The following is a 26,791-nucleotide window of genomic DNA, read 5'->3' as shown; positions in this document are numbered from 1 at the left end:
CAATAAAAGTTCGAGCTCTTAAGTTCGAAATTTTATATACTTTTTAATGCAAATAATGTAATGGCGTTTGCTATAAGTTTGTTAAAAGGATTCTAGATAAAGTTTTAATATTACATCTTGATTTTAATGCTCGTAATGGTTCAAACTATTATATATTCACAAATTAATTATGTATGTCTTCGGACGAGTATTCTTCTAGCATCTACACAAAGTATCATTTGCATAAAACCGCGCTATTTTTTAATAGTATTTTCAAGTTTTACGATATCTTTTTTATTAAATTGTTTGGTGAAAGTACAGAATAGTTACGAAACACCCTCCCTCCATGTTAAGAATGGGTTTCTAAATAATGATATTATTTCAGCACGGTTCAATAAGTGTATAAGTACGGAAATTTCAAGTATAGATAGAAACATTTTGTTAGCTAATGGGAAGGGTTGGACGTGAGAAACATTATATTGTGATTCAAGATCTTCCAGTAGTAAAGAATAAGCTCGATTTGACAACCAGTGTTTAAAGCAATTTTAATTACCTTCAACTTAATTTTTTTTTTTTTTTTTTTTTTTTTTTATAATGATAATAAAAATTGAGGTATTGTTAATTTCCAACAGAACAAAATAAGGGATGACAAAAAGAAAAAAAAAGTATTTTAACCTAACTTTCATTGCATGTTAAAATTTTAATTGGTATACCATATTTCGAACATGAAACACGGTGTGCGATCATGCTGTCCGAAATTAACTAAAGAAGAGTCAATTTTTCTTTTTTTTTTGTCATTATCCTTTTCTTATATACGTCTTTTTATATACGTTTTCTTTGTTTTTTTTTTTCTTTTTTATTCAATAGTTTTTGTGTTTTTTTTTTGTATTTTTTTTTTTTTCTGAAAAAGAAAACTAATAAAAAAAAATTTGACTTGTCTTTGGTTATTTTCGGAAAGCATGTTCAGCAATATTATCTCGGATAAAATTCAATACATAGTACACTGATTGAAGTTTTAACATGCAATACAAATAATTTTAAAATACTTGGAAAAAAAAAAAAATTTTTTTTTCTAAATGATCCAACTACGTAGAAAAGTAACTTATTGGTTATGGTAAAAGTTTTTTTTTTTTTTTTTTTTTTAAATATTTGTTTCTTTATTTCCTTTTTTGTTTTCTGGAAATTGTTAATACAAAAAATCGATTAGGAAATGATCTAAGTATAATCGATACTCTTCTAGCCTTTATCCTAGTCTAAGCTTAACCCTAACCATGGAAGGTATGTACGATTTTAATTTTTTGCCTTGCATCCTTATTAGAAAATGTTTTATTTGGAGATTATTCTCAAACTGGTTGTGAATACATGCACTGAAAATTATCTGAATTGAAATTGATAAAGCCTAAACGTTTAATGAGGAAACCTATGCAAATTCTGAAATTAGAAACACTTAAAAAAAAAACAAAAAAAAAAAACAATCTTTAGTTACCAATTAAGCAAGATTCCTTGAATTTCAATTTCTTCTTATAACTACTTAAGCTTTCAAATTTAGATATTTTCTAGAAATATTATCATGCAATGGATTTTGATCAAACTTGTAAAAGTTGTAAAAACTGAAAAACTATGCATATCAATAGAAAATTAATTTTTCTTTCATTTAGTTAAAGTTATTTGCTGTAATTTTATTTATGACCTTTTTGCATTGTTAACTATAGTGCACACTTACCATCAAGCAGTTCTTTGACATAAATATATATTGTATTCTTCTATGTTCCTAGGGGTCATTAGGAGAGAGTTTACTGTTTCTGGGCTTTTTTTTTTCTCTCAATGAATTTATTTGCTTATATGGGGGGGGGGGGGAGATCTCCTCCTCACTGATGCGAGATCACATTATATCACTGTATTAGTTAAAATAAATAATTGAAAAATGCCCATGTTCTTCAAATGAAAATAGATTATACATTTTATGTATAAAATAGAGCCTGTCTAACAATCTTTCCTTCGACTCATTTTTTTTTTTTAAATAAAGTAGATACATAATTCTATTTCGCAAATTAATTATGGTAAACATTTGCCCATGTTCTTCAAATGAAAATAGATTATAAATCTTATATATAACAAAGTGTCTAACAACCTTTTCTTTGACTTTTTAAAACAAGGTAGATACACAATTTTAGCAAATAATACTCTGTATTCTTAAAAGAAAATTAAAGATTATAAAAAGGTTAAAATTAATTGGTTAATTAAAAAAAAAAAAAAACTGATGGACATGATAAGCAAGAACCCCAATCAAGTGGCGGAAATTATATTTTATCGCCATATTTTTTGCTCGTCCCTTCTTCACATGAATAACCAACATGAGTAAAAAAAAACAAAAAAAAAAAAAAAAAAAAAAACAGAAAAAAAAACAGAAAAAAAAAAAGAAGTCCATCTTGAAAGAAGGTATTAACCATGTCTGACCGGCGTTCTTTTCTTTCTATAAAAGACGAGTCAAACAGAACTTGTTACTCACATTTTAGCATTTGATGGGTAAAGATCATGGAGCAATAGAGATCAGGGTTTAAAAAACGGTGTCATTGAATTGTATACTTCGGAGCTCCCTTCCATAGTACATACTTCTTCAATAACGCCGTTTTTAATACTAACCACTGGAACAATGTGTTGACCACCGCAACTTCTTTATGTAGTATACTCTTCTTCAATAAGATCGTTTTCACTCCTAATCTATATCGATCAATGATCTTAATCCATTGAGTACTAAAATGTGATTGACAACCTCTATTAGGCTGGTTTGTACAGATGGAAAAACAAACTGGTCACACGTGGTAAATATGTACAAATACTAGTGATGGGACGATTCCAATACAATTATCGATTCCGTGCTAAATTCCTGATTCTGATACAATTACTGATTCTTTATAAGTCTCTAATTATTTAACTATAAGATTGTTATGTTCCCTGATTTTCGTAAAAACACATGTTAAATATGCAGATATTTTCCTAAACGTGAAAATTACACTTGTGGAGGATGATCTATCGATTTAAGCTTTACTGGTATTTAAAAATCAATAAATATTTATTATTTTATCACCAGCAATGGAAGATTTTGGTTTAAACAAAAGACAATTAAAAGATTCAATATGGCATCGCAAAATAGGCACCAATATTTCTGATTCCGATACCGATTCCCCCAAATGTTCTGATTTTTTCCAATTCCCGATTCTGATTAATCGTCCCAACACTAATAAATACTCTTCTTCAGCATGAACTTGTTCTTTCTCAGCTTCAGGTTCTGCACGCCAGACAGAGACGAACCCTTTTTATGCCAGCACGATAAGGTAATAGTATTTCTATCACTTGATTCAGGTTGATGTTAATCATCTCAACACATTATCTTCTTCATGTTTTTTTTTTTTTTTAATAAACACTTAAACTAAATTGTTTACTAATCCTATAATAAACGAACAAAGTACCGTCACCAGCCAACTAGATAAACATTAATAGTATTAGTACTAACAATTGTGTGAGATATGTCGTTTAATTTTGCACTACAGGAGAATATTAGTGTGTTCGTTTTCTTTTTTTTTTTTTTAAAGAAAGGGAAGGGTTATAGAAGAAGAGGGAATATATGTATGTATATATGTATATATATATATATTAAAAAAAATTAAAAAGGCATGCATTGTTAAATTTTTAAAAATACTGCAAAAGCTGTCTTTTTTTTTTTTTTTTTTCACTAGGACTAATTGAAAAAAAAAAAAAAAATAACTACTAAGTTTTCTAACTAATGAGAGCTGCTGCTGCTGTTTGCTGTTGCTTTTTTTTCACCAGCATTGACCAGCCACTAACAACTATCTCAGACTGCCGCTAGGAGGTCACTAGGAGTAGTAATATAGGATATGGGGTTTATTGACCTGAGTCTTGTTTCGTTTTCATTTTATCAGTGTGGCCTCCTGGGCACCTGAACCTCGGCGGCACGTGTGGGTTAGGAGTAGGAAGAGAAGAGAGCATGTACAATGGATGGGTAGTAAACCAATGACCGGTGAGGACGACAGGAAACGCTCTGCTCGGAGATAATCTGAAAAGAAACGGCCTTGCAAAGTTCATCATTTACAACTCCACCAAAATACGAGTGTTTTTTTTTTTTCTTTTTTTTTTTTTTTTTTTTCTCTCGGGGCAATTGTCTTGCAAAAGCTTTAAATCTACCACCCCACCACCCTTTCATTAAAAAAAAAAATATCTATATATAAGTGAAAAAAAAACAAACAAAACTTTATAATTTTTTTTTTTTTTTTTACTTTTAAATAAAATGAAAAACATTCTCCAAAACCAGAAATCGCCACCACCTGTTTTCGATCTATTCTCTCGCTCCCCTTTAAGAACCACTTTGAACAAAAATATCTGAAAAAACTCTTTCAAAAAGCTTGCAAACCTAAGCCTAAACCCCATGCCCTTGTTTTGACACTGCAAGCTTTTGTAGCATATCAAGTTATTTTTTCTAAGAAATACTGCACCCCCCCGCCCCTGCCCAATTGTCTTTCTACTATCCTTTCAATATACATAAAAAAAAAAAAACGCTTTTCAGAATAACAAAAATCAAAATATTGAATGTCCATTAAAACCAATCGTATTTACTGGTCATGTCGAAATTAGTAACATATCCAAAAATTACGAAAAATAATGGAGAAAATTATTAACAAAAATAGTTTTTGAAGAAAAATCGCAAGTTATACTTTAATGATAAACAGACGAGTTCGCATCCTAGTAGGGGTGGGGGTAACTGCAGTCTGTCTTGTTACATTTCAAAGGCGGATCAAGGAATCGTGAAAGCATATGTTTTATGTAATAATGCAATAATATGTTACTAATTGTGTCAGGACAATTAAATAGATACTATTGGTTTTCAATGGAAATTCAATTTTGCAGCTTTCGATTTTCGTTCTTATTCTGAAGAAGCACCTCTGCCAAATTAAAAAACGTTTTTACTTTTGAATAAAATGAGAAGTAAAACACCCAAAACCGGAAATCGCCACCCGTTCAAGTTGACCTCTCGCTCTCCTTCAAACAACCACTATGAATAAAGATATCGGAAAGACGTCTTTCACAAACGTACAGCAGCTTCTAAACTTAAGCGGAAATCCAGCGTCCTTAACACTGCAATCCTTTTGTAAGATATTAAGTTCTTTTTTTAAATAAATTATAATAAAGTGCTTTAGTTTATTGCCAAAAACATGACACAACAATACCAAATGAAAATTGGCTAATTAAAATCAGTTTAATTTGTCAGCTTAAATACTATCTATATACCTCTTTTGAAAACGTATAACCTTTACAACCTAAACGGAAAACCCAGGTCTTTCTTTTAACATTAGTACCTTTTGTAATTATATATATAACAGGCCGAGAGATCTTGACATTAGGAGTCAATTACTGGAGACAAAATGTCCAGTCAGTCAGTAAATATCTTCTTAGCTGCTAACACTTCACTTGTATTGCTCTGTTGTAGCAGAAAATTCTGTGTAGAATAAAATTGCCATATATATTTTCAAAACTTACTATATATAAAACGATGAATCAAGTTAAGTATTTTTTTTTTTTAATAAATTGTATTGAAGTATTTTAGTTTATTACCAAGAACATGGTACAATAATAACAAATAGAAATTGGCTAATTAAAATCAAAGTTTAATTTGGCAGTTTAAATACTATCTAAGTCAAACTTTTAAAATGCGCCTGCTATAATTTTATATATTAGACCATTTGACTTTGGATGTGTTATTATTGCGTTTTTAAGAAGCCCATCCTTGAGAAATGTAAAATTTGGGATCTTTTACTGGAGGTAAGATTTCCAGTCAGCCTGAGGATATCTTTTTAACTGTTAACACTTCACTCATTGCTTTATAATTTAATTCTGAAAAAGGAATTTTAACCAATCAAATTGTTTGAATAACAAAGTTATAATTGTTTCCAAAAAATTGTTTCTTTTCTTCAACAAACTGAATTTTTCAACAAGACTGTTTTTTTGTTTTTTGTTTTTTTTTTTTTACGAAAAAGCAAAATGGTAAATCTTGGATAAATAAGGCCCTTAATGTGAAAAGAAAACCTAAATAAATAAATAAAATAAAACAAAACAAAGACTGACATGAAACTTTTACAAAATCTATAAAATTAACAAATTTGGTTTAATAAATTAAAACCGCGTGAAATAAAGGTTTTTTTTTTCTTTTTAATTAATATTGGTGAAAAAAATAATTCTCAATAACATTCCAATTTTTTTATTTATAGTATACATATGATCCAAATTTAGTTTGTGATACAGAACTTCAGCTGAAACCAATCTGATGGTTTAGCATCCCCTTTCAGAATTCAAGTGCTAGCAGCTAAAAGATTATTTGCTGACTGACTGAAAAAAAAAAAAGAAGTTAGATATGAATGGCCTTCTAATATGTAAGGTCTCAAAAAATAATTGGGGGGGGGGGCGCTCCAGAATGAAAAATGAATTATCACAAAAACAAGAGATGCCTATTGAAAAGACTAAGGCTAAAAGTAAGGGGAAAACGGCAGAAGCTACTGAAATAGGAAGCTGCATTACAATGAGGTATCAAAACAGCGAACTGATGAAGACCACTAGACCAACGAGTTAAATGAGTCGGAACAAAAGAAGCAGGAATAAGATCAGAGAATTCTGAAGAACACATACCAAAATAGTATTTATAGAAAAAAAAAAACAAAAAACAAAACTGAGACTAGTAAAACATTACGTCTATGAGAGAGAAGTTGCATAGAAGAAGATAGTGTGAGGCCAATTAAATTACAGACACATTTCTGCACATTCTCAACAACCCTCAAATGGGTCAGAGATCCACCAGCCCAAAATAAAGACATATCTCAATTTAATCACAAACATTAAATGGATCATCTATGAAATCCTAAATACTCATTTTATTTTTAAACCTCACATACTAACTTCTGGACTTTAAGGTGGCCAAATAACCATAACTCTTGTTTGACTATTCAATCAAGGGAGGCAACTGAGAAATAGCTTTTTTTTCTTACCTCCTTCCACAAATTTTATCTACAAAAGAACACAAACTACTATCTAAGAGGGGCATTCCAAAAGTAATGCCTCCTTTTTATTCCGCCTAAATGTATCAGAGCGGTGCATTGTTATGACGACAGAGCTTATGCAATCATGACATGAAAATATCATCTCTCTGTTACAGATATTGACTGTGTGGGACTAATAAAGCAACACCTGTCATGGACGTGCGTCAAAAGCAAAGACGTATAATTGAATTCCTGGTAAAAGTGCATCGAGAAGGATGGCGACTATGTAGAAAAATAAACTCTGGAGTGCAAAAGGTCGTTTGTTTTACTGGTACCACTCCCATCTTCGTAGCTCTTCAACTTCTTTAGTTAAAAAAGAAAAAAAAGTCTTTACTTTTGGGGTGACCCTTGTTATCTCTTACGAGGTGCCTTCAATAAGTTTATGGACATTTTTTGTACAGGCATTTAAAATGTCTGTAGACTTAAAAATTCAGTATGTTATTGCTATACATCTTATGAGATGACTGACCAATTTTTATGATTTCAAATGAACAGCTACAGCAAGAATTGGAATACACCCTAATAAAGCCTGATTAGCATGCTCCTGTTCCGTCAGCCATGATTGGATAGAGGTCCTAAGTAATTTGCAATTGTATTTTTCAGAAATTTTTGAGAATGTCAGTATTTTTAATTGATTTTTCCAAGTACTTTAACCACTGTGCCACGAGTCCTTGCGATTGCTATGGAGTAAATAAAGGTTTCCAGTCGAAATTTCATCCGGATTCCAGAGTTTGACAAAAACATCCCGAGTTCAACAAGATACATCTGAAGGAGGTAACAGGTTACATGGACCGAAACATTGTGAAACATGACACTCAAGATGAGAACACAAGTTTCAATAATCCAAATAATATGTATAACCAATTCTTATCTCAGAATCTAGAAACGCCTTTATATTTTTTTTTTTTTTTTGAAAACAAAGAATCCAACGATTTAAAAATGGAAATCATAGAAAGCTAAAATGCACAAGTAACAAAATAATTTATACTATTAATAGCAACGTTTATCCATTCGACTATAAATTTATCTTAACCTTATCTAAATAAAAAAAAAAAATTTTCCTTTGTTACTGAAGCAATACAAATGAACATGAACACAAATTCATAAAAAATGAAAGACTTCCTGAATTTTATTAAAGGGAGGTAATTCCGGTCGTCAGTATTTCACACTTTGTTTTAGTTAATTTGCAGATGTACATCTACGTATGATTAGAAGGTTTAATGTTTTTTGGGGAGGAGGAGGGGGATAAATTTGTAGATGAAGACCTTAGAAAATTCTTTCCCTCCATTAAAGAAGAAAAAAAAAATGAGATTCTATTTTTATAAGGTACTTAGATGTGAACAGTGAAAAATATCAAATTTAGAGCAGGGGGTGATTAGTTTCACATATAAATTTAATGTAAAATGATCACCCATTTGTAGGCCATTTAACCAGAATTTTTTCTTTTTAATAACAAAAACCAACAACACAAAATAAAAACCAATAAACAAAAACCTCTTGCCACTAACTCTAAATACGGATAGTAACATCCTCCCTAGGAAACTCTTAACCCTCCAATTAACGTGAAGTCCTCTCAAACACACACACAAAAAAATAAAAATAACTTGATATCAACTAAGTTATTACTAAAACGGTTACAGGTTGTTTACAGGCTATCTTTTCGAAAACTGGGTAATCATTTTATATTAAATCATATGTGAAGCTGATCTCCTACTGTAAATTTTAAAATAACTTGTTTTCAAAGTTTTTTTAGGATGTTCACACATAATCGCCTTCAAAAAAAGTAAAATCTAACTTGGGAGGGGAGAGGTCTTCGTGTGCAATAACAATCTTTTTAAGACATGAATACTTGCTTAAAGTTACATTCAAACCCATAAACCTAAATTTCACTTATTGTTTGGTGTTTATTCATTTTTTCTGTTCTTTCTTCCTAAAACCAAGCAAAACTGTCACGAGTTTTTTTCCAAAAAAGTTTCATCTGTGAAATACAAGACAAAGACACTTCTTCCTTACTACACACGCACACACACACATTATACAGGGTGACCCCAAAAAAACAAAAACTAAATGGAGGCCATCTAGAACATATGCTGTAGAATGGAGCAAAAAAGGCCAAAGACCCTAGTATTTTGATGTGATGTTTTGAATATAATAAACTAGTTATGATCAAAGTTTCATTTCATTCGGACAAAACACTAAGAAACGGAGCCTAATTAGAGTTGGGACCCATTTTTTGGGTCACCCTGTATATATATATATATATATATATATATATATATATATACACACACACACAGACTTAGAGTTTATATTCGTAGCATCTTCCCCTTAACTAGAGAGCAACGTTTTGATTTAGATGACCAGGCTTTTATGTGTTTTCGACTAGCTTTTCATCGCTGCATTAGTCATATTTTCTCTACAATTCTCCCTTAAGTCAGGACTGTACCCTAATCGATCATGCAGGTCCCTGATATGATGAATGCAGCACCCTCCTTAGATAACGCCCAAATACATGTATTTGGTGATTTTAATGTCAGTCATAAAAATTGGCTTGGTTTCTCAGGTTGTACAGATGCAGCTGGACACTATACTTATAGCCTATTCCCTCCTGCAGTCATCTTCCCGATCCACCTCCCAGACCGTGATCACAAGCAGACTTCACTTCTAGATCTATTCCTCACCACTGTACCCGAGGATTGTGCGACTAATGCCCACGGTCCATAGGGAAACACAAACAACCTTGTGATAGCGGTGGACATCACTGGGGAGCCAGTGCTCAAAGCGACAAGGTACTACAAAAGGGCTGATTGGGAAGCCATTAGAGAACACATCAGAGATGCCCCCATGGACCAATATCTTCTCTCTTCCTGCTGGACAGTGTGTGAATGAGACAACTGAATGATGCAAAGTCATCGTGCCAGCAAATTAGACCTTCATTTTCCTCAAAAGGAAAGTATACAGAACAATTTAGTTCTATTATAACTGTTTATATTATTGTATTTAATAAAAAATTAAAATATATGGTTCTGTAACTTGTATCGTTGTTATATTATGTAATACATCTCCACATAGCTTTTTGAATTGTGAAATTTAAAAGGCTTAGTTGCTAATTAGCTTTTTTTTACAATTTTTGTTTAATCAATGCAGTAAAAGTTGAGATATTTTGCTAGTTGTGATTCATAATTAAATTATAATTCATGTATATACTTTTCTTTCAATGTATTTCATATGAATATATCAATTTTAATTGAATATTTTATAAAAATAGTGAAATTTCAAAGTCAGTGTTGTGAAAAATGCTATGAAATAAAAAGGATTTTTCAGCATTTTTTCTCCACGATTTTAAAAATTAAATGCTCAATTTTATGTTCAAGATGTGAATCTAATTTTTGGTATATGTTCTTATCACATCAAATCCCAACTATCATCACCAGTGCCAGGTTGATTTTCTGAAAAAAAATTGCAAATCGACCTGCCCTAATGAGACAACTGAATGATTGCAAAGTGGGCATTGAAGCACATGTTCCCATACGGAAGTATTATAGCAAGCCCCCATTCATCTCCTGGTTCACTACAGATTGTGCAGCTGCCATTGTACAAAGTGTGCACTCCGATGGTTTGTCCATCATAAGTCAAATAAAAATATTTCAACATTTACAGATGCTAGAAATCATTGTATTGGTTTGGTTGTTTCTTGTTTTACAGCATATCAACCCTTTTCAGGTTATTTAATGCCGAATCCAAAGATTTTGAAGAAAAATCTTTGATAGAATATATTTGTTGTTTTCGAGTCAGTTTTTATTTAACCCATAGTTGGAATCCTAACAGGTACTACCACTCTGGGTCAAAGTGGACCTGGGAGCAATGGTAATTAAATGGTGGCTCCACACTCCCTAAAGCCTGCAAGCTGGGGCCTCACCACTGGATATAAGGTCATATGCAGGACCAGAAATCATTGTAAGAGAGAAATAGTGACAGCCAAAAGAAGGGATACTGAAATAACCAGGGAACACATAGAATCACAGAAGATAGGAACTTGTGATTTATGGAAAATCTATAATAGAGCAATCAGTAATTCCTAAACAAAAGTCAATAAAAGGGCAATCAGCAATTTCTCTACTATCTAACAAGTAAAAAACATGACTGGGGAGTCGGGACTCTGAACATCCAACTCCGACAATTTTTTTTAGAACCGACTCCGACACCTATTTTTAAAAAATAAGAATTAAATATATTTTTATATATATATATATATATATATATATATATATATATATATATATATATATATATATATATAATTTTTTTATATTTTATGTCACGACATAAAAGTTTCTGTGAACTAGCTGACCGAAATATACTCATGACTGTGTAGCAACATATCACTGCTTATGTTGGTTGGTTGGTTTACGGCATATCAGCCCTTTTCGGGTTATTTAATGCCGAATCCAAAGATTTTGAAGAAAAAATTTTTTTAATAGAATATATTTGTTGTTTTCAAGTCAGTTTCTATTCAACCCATAGTTGGAACCCTAACAGGTACTACCACTCCGGGTCAGAGTGGACCTGGGAGCAATGGTAATTAAAGGGTGGCTCCACACTCCCCAAAGCCCACAAGCTGGGGCCTCACCACTGGATATAGTTTAAGGTCATATCCAGGACCTCAGCGTCAATTTGGATTGATCTTTCATTTCCTTATTCTTTAAATATGACATTATTTTCAGAGGATCATCTTTAGTTACTTCATACGCATTTGAAAAATAATCTGCTCTGTACATAACACCTTAGAAAAATGTAATTTCCTCAAAAGTAACGCCACAATTGCTGGAGTTAAAATTGGGGGATCGATCCATATAGCCGCTACTTGTATGCCATTTCAGAATACTTTCTGCGTACTCGTAAAATATTTAAAAAATATTATAGAAGCTTTTTAGACACTAAAATGAAAATGCATTTTTTTTAGAACCATAGGAAGTAGACTGCCCTTAAATTAGACTTGTGCGAGAAGAGAACAGCTGATCGCATGTATAATGTTATTGATTTGGTTTGGCTTACGGGCAAGGGATGACAGGAGCTATGCATTTCCCAGTGATTGCCTTTATTCAAGTGGGCGAGAAAGAAAACGTTTTTTGAGTTACCTACCTTGAAAAATATGTGACTTACGATACAATAGGCGTATATTTCCCTAATTTTCTCCACCGCAAAAAATGCTATTTTTGAGGAGTCGGAGTCAGATGAATTTTACCGATTCCGATGCCTTTGGTCCATAAATTGGCCTTGTACACCAGCTCACCAGCCCTACTAAAAAGTCGCATGCACAGCAACCGAGAAGGCAGAACTGCTTGCCGGTGATTCACCTCCAACTCCACTTTAGACCCAACTTCCTCCAAAATTTTCCTACATGGACATAAGTCACACTTGACGATGTGAAAATCACTCCTTCTCATGTCCGCAATATGATAAAAAAACTTCAACACCTCCAAAGCGTGTGGGCCTGATCTCATCCCTGCTATACTAATAAAGAAATACTCAGCTGAGCTATCCCCATACTTTTCAAACTCTACAATAAATGCCTTCCTGAATCCTGCTTCCCTAATAACTGGAAGATGGGCTTCTATGGTACCAATGTACAAAAATTCCGATGAAAGGACTGACCCTCTCAATTATCATCCTATCAGTCTCTTTGCAACAATCTTTGAGACCTTAATTAATCCAGCACTAGTCTATCACCTCGCAAAAGCAAATCTTTTCTCTGACAAACAGTATGAATTCAGCCACTGTCGTTCTACTGCAGATATTTTAACAGTCATCTTTGAACGCATTTACCATGTACTGGATAAGGCGGGTGAAGCCAGGGCTGTAGCCCTTGATATATCCAAGGCCTTTGACTAAGTCTGGTGAAAGGGCTTATAATGAAAATTAAATTGTACAGTATAACTGGATGTATACAAAATATGATTAGACCCCTCTTAGACAATAGAACGATCGAGGTTGTCATTGATGGACTTTCATCCAAACAGCATAACATTAATGTGGGAGTACCTCAGAGGTTGATCCTTGAACCACTATTATTCCTGATACCCATTAACAACCTCCCTGATAATATTGTGTCCGAGATGGGTATATTTGCTGATAATACAACACTATGCATGAGGGAAGAACGGAAGTACACAAATCTAAAACAATAGCAGAATCATTAGAAAATGACCTCCAGACCGTAGTGGAATGTGGCCGCAAATGGATGGTAACATTTAATGCTACTAAGACTAAGCTGCTTTCCTTTAACAATTACAAGACGCTTCTCCAACCACCGATATCCATGACAAATAACACCCTACCTGAGAATTCTTGTTTCAAATTCCTCGGCTTAACATTCATGAATACTACGAACTGAAACAAATACATTGAGGACATTGCAAAGGCTGCTGCAAAGAAGGTGGATTCCCACTATCGTGCTAGAAAACTATTCACACTTGAGAGTATCCTGTACCTCTACAGAACCACCATTCATCCATGCATGGAGGTATTGTTGCCACATCTGGGTTGGTGCATCTACCACTAGTCTCTCCCTCTTGGTTAGGGGTCCAAAAAAGTCTTCAATCTAATAGGTCCTACTTTGTCAACTAAACTCCAACTCCTGTCCCATCACTGCAATGTTGCATCCCTATACCTGTTTTACAAGTATTTTAATGGAATGTGCTCTGATGAACTAATCGCACTTGTGCCCCCTTGACGTACATATTCCTGACAAACCCGCTTAGCAACAAAATCACACCCCTTCACTGTTGAAGTTTCTAAATGCCAGAAAGCTTTCTACTCCATTAGTTTCTTCCTGCAAACAGCTAGACTTTGGAATTTTCCTGCTACCCTGACTGTACTGATATGCAGAAGTTTAAATGTAATGTAAACCAACATCTTGTTAATCTTTCCTAAGCATGGTCCCAAATAGTAGCCCTTTACATTCAAGTGAGGATATGTTTTGTCAGGAGTGAATAAGAGTAAAAAAAAAAAAAAAAAAAAAAAAAAAAAAAAAAAAATATACACACACACACACACACACATATATATGCACATATGTATAAATATACACACACGTACTGTAGGTATTAAAAATAATTATAGTAATAATTATATATACACAAACACACACACATATATATTTATTTTTCTAATTTTACAAAAACATAGAATATTTACTTAAAATACTAAAAGAAGACGTTTTTTATTCCCAAAATAATAGCTAACTAATAAAATTTCTTTTCAAATCAATATGTAAGTCTCAGGATGTTTCACTGAATATCCTGCTGGCTTGGCAGGCTGAGAGCAGGCACAATACGTTTTCTTGAACGGTGGCGATAGAGAAGTGTTCATCAAATCAAACCAATTTATGATGGTCCTTGGTACGTTGCATCATTAATGGACCAGGACTGTCAAAGAAGTCTCACATGCCAAGGGCCTATTGCTCCCCATGTCACCATAGTTATCCCCTCCCCCATACTGAAGCAGCACTCAGCTTAGGCAGGTTGAACCAACTTCCTTGAAAAGAAGGAAGTTTCATGGGAGCATAAAATGCTGTAAGCAGTTCCCAGCCGCATGTATATCCCTGTCAGGGGAAATAACCACGTTAGGTTTTACAGCTTGTGTAGGGGAGATGTCGACATCCTCCTACATACGGCACATGGTGTTCCCAAATAGGCACCCATCTGGTACTGACCAGGCTCAACATTGCTTAACTTTGGTGATCTGATGAGAACCAGTGTGTCAATGCAATTATGCCGTATATGGCGAACGATTTAAATACTGTCGAGAAGACTGGGACACATTCTGATCGCTTGCGATCTTTTGAGAAAATATTTAAAACTCATTAGTTTCAGTTACTACTTAAATTTAAGAACAAAAAATATTTATTTTAAAAAAACTGTTTTATAGATTACCGTTGCTTTTTTTTTTATATATAATTTGTATCTTAATTCGAAGGTGCAAAAAAAAAAAAAAAAATGTTTGACAACTTTTTTGTATCCAATAACTATGGCCGCCGCTAGAATGGGCAAGGTCTAATAAGAAAATTCTCAAGAGGGACTTTTCTACCATTGAAAATGTTTGCATAGTATTACACCATACCCACGAAAAAAAAAATCTCTTTGGACTATTTTCATTATCAACATAATTTCTCCTCATATTTTTAAAGCAGGTAGAGGGAACTGGATTATCCGGAATCATGTATCATCGTTAACAAAATACATGATCCTGCAATCCAACCACATTTGATATAAATGACTGTGCCTGACTTGCCCACTAAGTTTCAATTATGAATGTTCAACAAAACTGATGAAGTACTTGGTAAAATCATTTGTAAAGTTACACTCTTCTGGAGGTTGAAGGTTACATCCTCAATGCGACCGACACTCAAAAATACAACTGCAAATTACTCAGGACTTTTATCCAGAACGAGAGCATGCTAAACACCTCCTTGGATTAAATAAAGGGTTCCGTTTGAAATTCTGTGTACCTTGCCAATTTTGACAGAAAGATTCCCGTGTTCGACAAAGTACACCTGAAGAAGGTCGGGGATTACATTGACTGAAACGTCGTGAAATCAGCATTTCAAAATGAGAAGAGTAGTTCCAAGAATCATAATAATACGAGTCTTTGTTATCATCGTATCCAGATGTACTTATTATTGGCATTAACTGATACAACCTTCTCTTGATACTGCCTCCTAATTTTGGCTACATATCTGTACACATTTTCTGGATTGAACACAATACCACGGAGACGTTAAACACAGTACCACAGGGCTGCCTTCCTACTAACTCTAAAACGGTTGTTTTCAAGTCCAATGTAAATGAATTTCCACAAGTAAAGCATTTTTTTCCTTGAATAACCTTTCTTAAAAAAACATAATACCATAGTGTTGAATATTAAGTTGGGGTGACACCGATGAAATCGGAGGTGTTCACACATGCACATTTCAGATGGATTTTGATCTGCATTCTTGTGTCCTATAAAATGACCTGAATTGTAACTATCACCAAAAACAAAGGAAGGCTTACATTCCAGTTCAGGGAGTTTGAATTGTATAACGCAAAACAAAGAACAATTAAATATTTTTAGATATTTACATTTCAGGAATTCGGACGTCTTTATATAGATAATTAAAAACAAAAAGAGAGGAAGAGAGAGGAGAGCCGACAATTGTCCAGTATGAGTGACAAATTCCGGCGTCGCCTGAAACACACACACCCTTACCATTAAACACAGTTGTTTTGTTCCGTCTCTCTCTCTCTCTCTCTCTCTCTTGTCAATGGTCAAAATTCGTCTGTGCTGATTTTGGGAACCAATGACAAAAGAATTGTCAGGTGTATATAATTTCGCAAGTATTTGAAAAGTGCAAAGTAGAAAATTATAGATACATTCAATAATGCAATAATAGTCGTTTTCAAGTTCAATGTAAACAAATTCTTATTGAGCCATTCTCATAAATCTAATTCTGCACACTTTCCATCTATTACAAATCATCACTAACCCTTATCCTTGAGTGGCCTTTGAGCCTTGATAAGTGATAACTCACTAGGGGAAAAAAAACATCACTACACATTTTATGATGAAAGTTGTTTGTAAAAACTCTTTGTCATCTTTACTAAAAGCGCTAATACTGAATTTTTAGTAGCTTCCAGTACTTCTACTGTTGGAAGACTGAGGAGATTTATCCGACTTGATCTTGCTGCAAAGAGTTGCGACTGATAATCAATATATCATTTGGCATCATATAGCCACACATACAGCATATATTTATAATAGTAACATAAGCATATTATATAATGTTTCAAATTTCACCTATATATGTAAGTATAGTTTAGTGGTATACAAAAAACGACCACTTGAAATTCCTTTCTGGACATTGATCTGATTCTGGCTGCTATGACCTTTTTTATTTCAGGAATACTCTGGGGAATTGTTTTCGTAGCAATTATTTTCTGAAATTATCACACAGCTAAAAAATTAAAGAGAGGTTAGGTCCGGTGAGTGTGAAAACACTTCAAGGTGACATCTCTTGTTGATAAAGCGATCACTAAAGTGTCCCCACATATCACTGAGCAAGGATAAAATAAACACTTTTGAATAGCGATAATGGGCTCAGAATTTTTTAATATGAATATTGATTTATATTTTTTGGATAAAAAAAATTCCCTTTCTCTCTCATTATATATATATATATATATATATATATATATATATATATATATATATATATATATTTTCTTTATGTAAATATAGACATAAAGAATATAAAATAATCTAAATTTGCTCTCTTTGATCGAGCACTATCAACGACCTTTGTTGGAATTCAATAATTCTAATCTTTTGAATATTTTCGATATATATTTATATAAACAAACCGTGCATAATATTTTAAATATGTGTGGTTTGTTTATATATATATATATATATATATATAATTACATATCCAACATTTTTTCACTTTTTTTATTTGGCCATTTATAACTACAATAAATTACGGTTTCACTTAATGCCGTAACTAGCAAATTCTAGCATTGCTACAAATATAATTTGCTGATTTCTTTATGTCCTCTGATGAAAAGAATAACAAGATTAGCATTCTTTGAAACTCCGCAGAATAAGGACTTTGTAAATTGTTTTTTGGAGTATTCAGTCAAACAATAAATTTTAATTGTAAAGTTCAACTTACAGTTTTAATTTTCTTTCTCTTATAATAAGCTCTACTCTCTATTGCGTATTGCGCTTTTTTAATTCGGTTGGAATTAAATTTTCTATATATAAATACTGTTATTTATATTAGTTTAAAGTTTACCATTGCGGATATCAGGTAAACACTACATCCCTTTGTTTTCATTAAATATATATATATATATATATATATATATATATATATATATAGTATAAATTGTTTATTTATAGAAGCTTTATTAGCTACATAGTTGCATACATGGTGTAGATGTGATTTTAGTTCAGTTTTAAAAATGGTTTAAGCCAAGAATTCAAAATTGGAGGTTACACTGACGGAACGTTGCAAGAATATCCAAGACAACAACAATCTAATAATGAAAACACAGTTTTTGACTGAAACTTAGCAGACAATATAGTTGGATTGCAGAAAGAATCGTGAATTTTATAAACAATTCTCTAGAAATGCAACCGACAAGATGTGTTTGCAATGCAGCGGTGTGCATTTGGATTATATAATTGAACGGAGATAAAACAAAGAGTGTTGGACACTCATGACTTACTCTTGGTGGATAAGTCAGGTGTAGTAAATATAGTTGGATTCGCGAAACAATTGATAATTTTTATTAACGATTCCATGGCTGACATGTTTTGAGGGATCAACTTAAATAAAAGACTGTTGCACACTCATGACCGAATCTCGGTGGATAAGTCAGGCATAGACTGAAGTTAATTTGTACTAAATATGGTTGGATTGCTGAAAGGATCGCATATTTTATTAACGACTAGCAAATGTACCTTCTGTTTTTTATTCTAGCGGGGTCATATTTTTTTTTTAATAACTTTTGAAAATTATTACTATTTATTGGATAATAACAATAATATGGCATTGACAATAATATGGGATTGAGGATATAATAGGGAGAAAAAATCTTCATGAATTAAAATATAATATTTATGCGTATTTTACGAGTGGGCAACGCCGGGCAGCCTGGTAGTATGTTGAACACTTTAAGTGCTATTATTATTCATGAAAAGATAACTTGTATGAAAGTTAACAGTTCAAAATAATCGCAGAAATAAAGTGTTGTATATTGAATTCTAGAAGCAGACTTTTCTGGCTTTTTATTCGTACAGTCAAATAAAGCTCTATGTGACGTGATATTTCTATAACTAAAGTTGCCAGATCACACACACAGACACACACGACTCGTTAATTGGTGATAATATTCGTCACTTGACCACGTGTGAGGCCCAATTAGCAGTTGGGTACAATTTGAACAAATTGGTCTAATCTGCTTAAAATCGGCCCTGCTGATGACAACAAGACAGACAGCATCAATTTTTAATGTACAGTGAATTTTAATGGGGCTAAAAAAATGAAAATAAATAAAAACATTAAAAACGAAAAAAAAAAATAGGTCGAGGAAATGAATTTATTCTTTGGCAGGGTAAAAAAAAAAAAAAAAAAAAAAAAATCAAAAACCAAAAATAAATAAATAAATAACAAACAAAAACAAACAAAAATTCTAGATATGATTTTTTATATAAACATCTTTTGTTTAGAAATTAAGATGGAAAAAAAAGAAAAGGCACAAGAGGCTCTTTTTTGTTATTAAAAATAATTCATTGAAAATAAAAGAGCATTTTTTTTTAATTTCAAAGAGGAAAGAAATAGATGAAGCCGACATGCAAATAAAAGAAAAAAAAAAATGCATTCAATACATCACAGCAATATGGCACTACTCATCAATATAAAAAGTTATGATGCTTGTGAAGTTTGTCTGTCTGTACGCAAGTAGAAGGGGCGTTCCAAAAGTAATGCCTCCTATTTTTTTTTTAATTCCACCTCGAATGGATCAGAGGGGGGTTGCAAATCGCATTGTTATGATAACTTACACATCATAACCTGAAAGTTTCATCGCTCTTTTGCAGATGTTGACGGTGTGAGACTCTAAGAAAGCAACCCGTCATGGATGTGCGTCAGACAGAAGTAGAACTGCATTACTGAATTCCTTGAATGAACTGAACAACATCCACAAAGCCAATGCAATTGATGTCAGCATAGTTAGGAGATGGGTTCGTCGATTTCAGAGTGGCAACAGAGATGTGAGTGACAGAACGTGCTCCAGAACAACCGTGCACAGCCACCTCCGCATCGCTAGCAAAAATGCACTGAGAATGCTGGTGACTATGTAGAAAAAGATATTCTGGAGCACAAGAGGTCGCTCGTTTTTAATAGGATCACTCCTGTCTTCATAGCTCTTCAACATTTTTTTTAGTTAAAAAAAAAAATAGGAGGCTTTACTTTTGAAACGAACCCTTGTAGAACCATCTGATTGACAAAAAAAAAAAAAAAAAAAAAAAAAAAAAAAATTATCAGTTATCTGGGGAAAAACAGAAATTCAGGGAATCTTGCTAAATTGATGTCTAATGAATTTCAATCAAAATTAATGAAAATCTTATATATAAAAGGCTATATGTCTGTCTCCGTATTTTCAAACTATCTCCTCCGAAACTAAAAGTCGCAGAGCAGCATTAGGGGCCTCAAATAATTAGATTTTTTATAGACCGTCCTTTTATAGGTCTTTAGCCAGTCAAAATAGTTTTTAAGAAGTCAAAAATGAGTCAAAATTTAAAAAAAAAAAAAAAAAAAAAAAAAAAAAAAAAAAAAAAAAAAACATCGTTATACATTTTGTACATTCATCTTAGTTTATTTTTAATCAGTTCATATACGTGTCACGTTAGTACAGTGGTAACGTCACTAGCTTTGAATGCTTCGGTTTCGACTTTTTGTTTTACTTTTGAAATCACGACTATAATAATATATACGAAATCTGGACAAATTAAAATATCCTATTTAAGCGTATTTCGTCCCCCCCCCCACCGCGTTAGTCTGAAATATTTGAATTTTTAAAATTATATATTATATATATTATACATATTATGTTTCTTAAAACCTCTTTAAAATACTCTAAAGAAACAGCAATTTGGGGAATATTTATTAACTGATGTCTTCCGTGATCTCAACCTTGGGTCCATACCATTTCTTACAAAAGTGTTCAGACAACAATGTCTACCCTCACAAGATCGACCTTCCTTCTGTGAAGGAATTAGTTTACTGCTATTCACCTAAGCTGTGCAGCACAACACGTTGACACACCAGTTCTCGCCAGATCACCAAAGTTAAGCAATGTTGAGCCTGGCTAGTACCAGATGGGTGACCATTTGGGAAGGACAGGCACTGGATGTACCTTCTGGGAAGGTTGGGTGCGGGGCCAGCATCCTCACTCCGAAAAAAGAACTCCTTGCTACAAAAACATCTGCAAAGTTGTAATTGGCCTATGCCCCTCCAGGGGCTCAAGGCTATAGATGGATGGATGAATGGATGTCCTTTCAAAGAGTCTACTGTTGATTTTATATACCAGACCCTTCTGCTTGTGGAGTGATAAAACTTCTCAAATGCACTTATTGCGTTGGACAGTGTAAGGGTGTTAACATTGATTAACATCAGACTTTTCCTTCTTTAATCAAAATTTTTCAATACTTATCAAATGCATTCCAATAGAAAACCTATCTAAGAACATTCCCGGAGTCTACCAGTATATTTGTGTGACATTTAAAAAAAAAAAAAAAAAAAAGTCTGCCCAGCCGTTTTGGAGTCCATAGGGAACAAACACGCACACACAAAGTACCTTTTATATAAAAGTAGAGATATTCACATACTTAACTTTATATAAAGAGATTAAAACAATATGTTCAAGATTTCATTTGAATCTTTCTATAATGATGCCTAATAAGTCAAGGAGATAAATTTTAATTTCAATTCATGGATCCCCAAAAATGTGGCCAGATTAGCATTTTACAAGTTATTTTCATGGCAAGTGCTCGTCTGAGCTCCAGTCTGTGGTCCCCTCTGGCCTGACTTTCACGAAAAACAATTGCCTAGCTGAAACCACTATCAATAATTTCCCCCACTCTTTATCTGTGCCTAAACCTAAATGTAGAGTCCATGAACAAAACTTCTTTTTAAGAACTGCATGCCTGTGGAACTTCCTTCTGTTTCCCTGCTTTCGAACTGACTACGATACGGTCGTCTTCAAGTCCAATGTAAACAAGTTCTTGATGAGCTGTTCCCCTTAAGTAATCCAATTTACCAAATTTCCACTACTAACGATTACTACAAAATTTTCCCATTGACTACTGTAAATCATTAACCCTTATCCTCGAGTGACCTCTGGGCCTTGATAAGTCATGACTCCTTTGTAAAAAAAAAAAAAAAAAAAAAATAAGAAAAGAATAAGAAAAGAAAAAGAAAAGGTTGAAACTGCTGCAGATATCCAGAAGTGGACAAAACATTGCAATACAGGGTGGAGCAGGTGCTAATGTGATTACAAAAGTGAAAAGTTGACGGAATTAGCAATGGCAGAAGTTCTTTATGTCGACCAGGATTGGTTGGTTGGTTGTTTTTGTTTTACGGCATATCAACCCTTTTCGGGTTATTTAATGCCGAATCCAAAGATTTTGAAGAAAAATGTTTTTAATAGAATATATTTGTTGTTTTCAAATCAGTTTCTATTTAACCCATAGTTGGGACCCTAACAGGTACTACCACTCCAGGTCAGAGTGGACCTGGGAGCAATGGTAATTAAAGGGTGGCTCCACACTCCCCAAAGCCCACAAGCTGGGGCCTCACCACTGGATATAGTTTAAGGTCACATCCAGGACCTGTCAACCAGGAAAATGTGTACACAGTGTGATGCTGTATAGAAATGAAATCTGGCCAGTGCGAGTTGAGGACGTGTTGCATGAAGAGAAATGACATGAAAATGATACAATGGATGTGCAATGCAAGTCCTAATGATAGACTTAGATCGGGTGACCCCAAAGGAAGAAAGGAAGATGAAATCTGGACAGTATAGGATGATGTAGAATAGTTCAAGTAGCAGCTTCAGTTCCCAAGGAAAACATGGGAGGAAGAATGGACTTTAGAAAAACAAGTGATAAATTAAAACCTTTCTAGAGATAAGTTATTCTGGAAAGGTCAGTTTCTTAAAGCCATTCACTGCTCCTGAACGTTTTAGTTTTTTAGTAAAAAAAAAAAAAAAAAATAGGAGCCATTATTTTTGGAACAACCCTTGTAAATTGAATTTAAGGGATAAGCTTGATGGGTCAAAAGGAGAAATTAAAACTCAGGAAATCGTGCTTAATTGGTGTCTAATGAAACTCCCTTTCTTTTGATGATCTTGTGCCTAACTTGTAAATTAGGCTTTGTATTTTATTTACGAATAAATTATCAAAGTGTAGCATATTTTCTGTCCCCGATTAGAGAAGGCTTTAAACAGATGAAGAAGCTGAAGATAATTATGAAGATGAAGATTATAAAAAAAGAGGATGAAGATACTGAAAAAGAATAAGATGATGATGATGAGGGTGAAAGTGAAGAGGAGGGTGAAAGTGAAGAGGAGGGTGAAAGTGAAGAGGAGGGTGAAAGTGAAGAGGAGGATGAAAGTGAAGAGGAGGATGAAAGTGAAGAGGAGGATGAAAGTGAAGAGGAGGATGAAAGTGAAGAGGAGGATGAAAGTGAAGAGGAGGATGAAAGTGAAGAGGAGGATGAAAGTGAAGAGGAGGATGAAAGTGAAGAGGAGGATGAAAGTGAAGAGGAGGATGAAAGTGAAGAGGAGGATGAAAGTGAAGAGGAGGATGAAAGTGAAGAGGAGGATGAAAGTGAAGAGGAGGATGAAAGTGAAGAGGAGGATGAAAGTGAAGAGGAGGATGAAAGTGAAGAGGAGGATGAAAGTGAAGAGGAGGATGAAAGTGAAGAGGAGGATGAAAGTGAAGAGGAGGATGAAAGTGAAGAGGAGGATGAAAGTGAAGAGGAGGATGAAAGTGAAGAGGAGGATGAAAGTGAAGAGGAGGATGAAAGTGAAGAGGAGGATGAAAGTGAAGAGGAGGATGAAAGTGAAGAGGAGGATGAAAGTGAAGAGGAGGATGAAAGTGAAGAGGAGGATGAAAGTGAAGAGGAGGATGAAAGTGAAGAGGAGGATGAAAGTGAAGAGGAGGGTGAAAGTGAAGAGGAGGATGAAAGTGAAGAGGAGGATGAAAGTGAAGAGGAGGGTGAAAGTGAAGAGGAGGGTGAAAGTGAAGAGGAGGGTGAAAGTGAAGAGGAGGGTGAAAGTGAAGAGGAGGGTGAAAGTGAAGAGGAGGATGAAAGTGAAGAGGAGGGTGAAAGTGAAGAGGAGGATGAAAGTGAAGAGGAGGATGAAAGTGAAGAGGAGGATGAAAGTGAAGAGGAGGGTGAAAGTGAAGAGGAGGGTGAAAGTGAAGAGGAGGGTGAAAGTGAAGAGGAGGGTGAAAGTGAAGAGGAGGATGAAAGTGAAGAGGAGGATGAAAGTGAAGAGGAGGGTGAAAGTGAAGAGGAGGATGAAAGTGAAGAGGAGGATGAAAGTGAAGAGGAGGGTGAAAGTGAAGAGGAGGGTGAAAGTGAAGAGGAGGGTGAAAGTGAAGAGGAGGGTGAAAGTGAAGAGGAGGGTGAAAGTGAAGAGGAGGATGAAAGTGAAGAGGAGGGTGAAAGTGAAGAGGAGGGTGAAAGTGAAGAGGAGGGTGAAAGTGAAGAGGAGGATGAAAGTGAAGAGGAGGATGAAAGTGAAGAGGAGGGTGAAAGTGAAGAGGAGGATGAAAGTGAAGAGGAGGATGAAAGTGAAGAGGAGGGTGAAAGTGAAGAGGAGGGTGAAAGTGAAGAGGAGGGTGAAAGTGAAGAGGAGGGTGAAAGTGAAGAGGAGGGTGAAAGTGAAGAGGAGGATGAAAGTGAAGAGGAGGGTGAAAGTGAAGAGGAGGGTGAAAGTGAAGAGGAGGGTGAAAGTGAAGAGGAGGATGAAAGTGAAGAGGAGGATGAAAGTGAAGATGAGGATGAAAATGAAGAGGAGGATGAAAGTGAAGATGAGGATGAAAATGAAGAGGAGGATGAAAATGAAGAGGAGGATGAAAATGAAGATGAGGATGAAAATGAAGATGGTGAGTACATGTATCTACAATGCAAGATATTGCACATAGCTTGACAGTATTGAAATGTTTTGACAAGTATGAAATTGGACTTTAAATTGAGCAGCAGGAAACATTTCTCGCTTCTGAATATAGAAGGAATAATAATAATGTCAATTTATGCGTTTAAATTCTTAATTCACCGACATATTTATTAGGTTCTTCAGCTGTCAAAGAAATCGATATCGCTTTCTCAAGAGAATTGGCAGCACAAAACTATTGAAAATAAAGAAATATCATTTATTCTGGCTCTGCAGTCGCCAGAGAGAAAAGTTTTGTACTTGAACACCTTTCGAAATTCAAACAAAAACTATGAATTCTTATTTGATATCGAAAACAGATTTCTGTCCAGAAATTCGAAGAAATTATCATCAATAATTTTAATTATGTTTCACCTATGGGTCTGCAAGTATCCATTTATCGACGGATAAAAGTGCTATGGTAGAATCAGTTCGATGCGACAGTTTTCTGGAGATTGAGGGTTCAATGCTGCGTATTACTTAAGAGTTCTGCCCAGTTTTTGTTGTCGTATGTTTTTGAGGATTTGTGCAATGGCAGCATCGGCTATATGCACAATGAAATGCGTGTAAAACGCTTATGGAAAAAAAAAAATAAATAAAAATCCGCCTATATATTAAAAAAAAGAAAAGGATACATAAATATTAAAAAAAAATGATTGTAGATTGGCTTTTTGCCGTAATTGAAATTTAAATTTACAGTATCTATTATAAAAAAAAAAAGACGTCTGTTTGTTTGTTCACAATTTGATTAACATATACAAAAGGTACACTGTTTAACAAACAGATTTTAATACTGAAAATGGACTCTTATATACTTTTTATTCCTGTATGATATATATATATATATATATATATATAGTCTAAAGAAGCTTTGAATAAAAAAAAAAAAAGCAAAAATAAAAACAAAGAATGCAGTTTAAATTCCCGGATGGAAAAAATATATTAACTTTAACCTATCGCAGACTTAGCACCTACATAATCCAACTTTTAAAATGTTTATAATGATCAAAGAGAATTCATTTGTATAAGAAAAAAGAAAAAAAGTCTTTACTAAAATTGTTAAATAGAAATAGACTTAGCATTTGCATAAGCCGATTTCGACAAAAGTATTCAATTTTAAAACAGAATTTAACTACATAAGGATGAAAAGAGAAAACCTTAACTAAAATTTTGTAAATAGAAAACGGGGATCATATATATATATATATATATATATATATATATATATATATATAAAATATTTATTCAAAAGGAATCAACATTCAAGAGATTATCTCATTTGCATATTATATTAAAGAAAATCTGTTTCAAACATTAGCTTTAATTTTTTAATGGGAATTTGTAATAGAATTGTTTATATAATATCTCTAAACAGAATGCTTAAAGTAGAATGATTTAATTTAATTTAATTATTAGTACTACAAACATCAGCTGCATTTAAAAATGGAAGTAAGTTTTAATTTAACCTAAGAGTTATTTCCCTTTGAGCTATGAGATTTTAGTTCCCTGTTTAAATTTCATAGATGCTTCCAAAATGTAAAATACGGTCAAATTTCAGAAAAATTGTAACAACTTAGGATATTTGGTGGATCTTAAATAGTATGTGACGAAACTCTCCACCTCTGGGTATGCACGGCTAGTATCTATATCCTTATGTCTCTCTCTTTCTTTATATATGTGTGTGTATATATATATATATATACACACACACACACACACACACACACAGCGACATAATTTTATATATATATATATATATATATATATATATATATATATATATATATATGATGGACTCATCGATTTCGACGTATGAGGTTCCGCCACAACAACTAAGTTGCTCGGAAATCCACACAGATGATTTGTTTATAGTGGTGAAGGCTTTGTGTAGAACCAACCGCTATTTTTGGTATCACTCTAACCTTCGTCGGTGCATATGAC

At 33.5% G+C, this 26,791-nt stretch overlaps 1 protein-coding gene and 1 pseudogene across 3 annotated transcripts in view; both read right to left on the bottom strand.

Annotated features, from left to right (window-relative positions):
- Positions 1-26,791, bottom strand: part of LOC145255668 (RNA-binding protein Musashi homolog 2-like) — a 709,158-nt gene that overhangs the window by 231,349 nt on the left and 451,018 nt on the right. The gene's annotated exons all lie outside the window — the stretch shown is intronic.
- Positions 14,749-14,865, bottom strand: LOC145256036 (5S ribosomal RNA; annotated as a pseudogene).

This window comes from Euprymna scolopes, chromosome 31, assembly GCF_053919585.1.
Source record: "Euprymna scolopes isolate OS-2025 chromosome 31, ASM5391958v1, whole genome shotgun sequence".
NCBI classification, from domain to species: domain Eukaryota; kingdom Metazoa; phylum Mollusca; class Cephalopoda; order Sepiida; family Sepiolidae; genus Euprymna; species Euprymna scolopes.
This window is presented reverse-complemented; position numbering and strand designations above follow the sequence as displayed.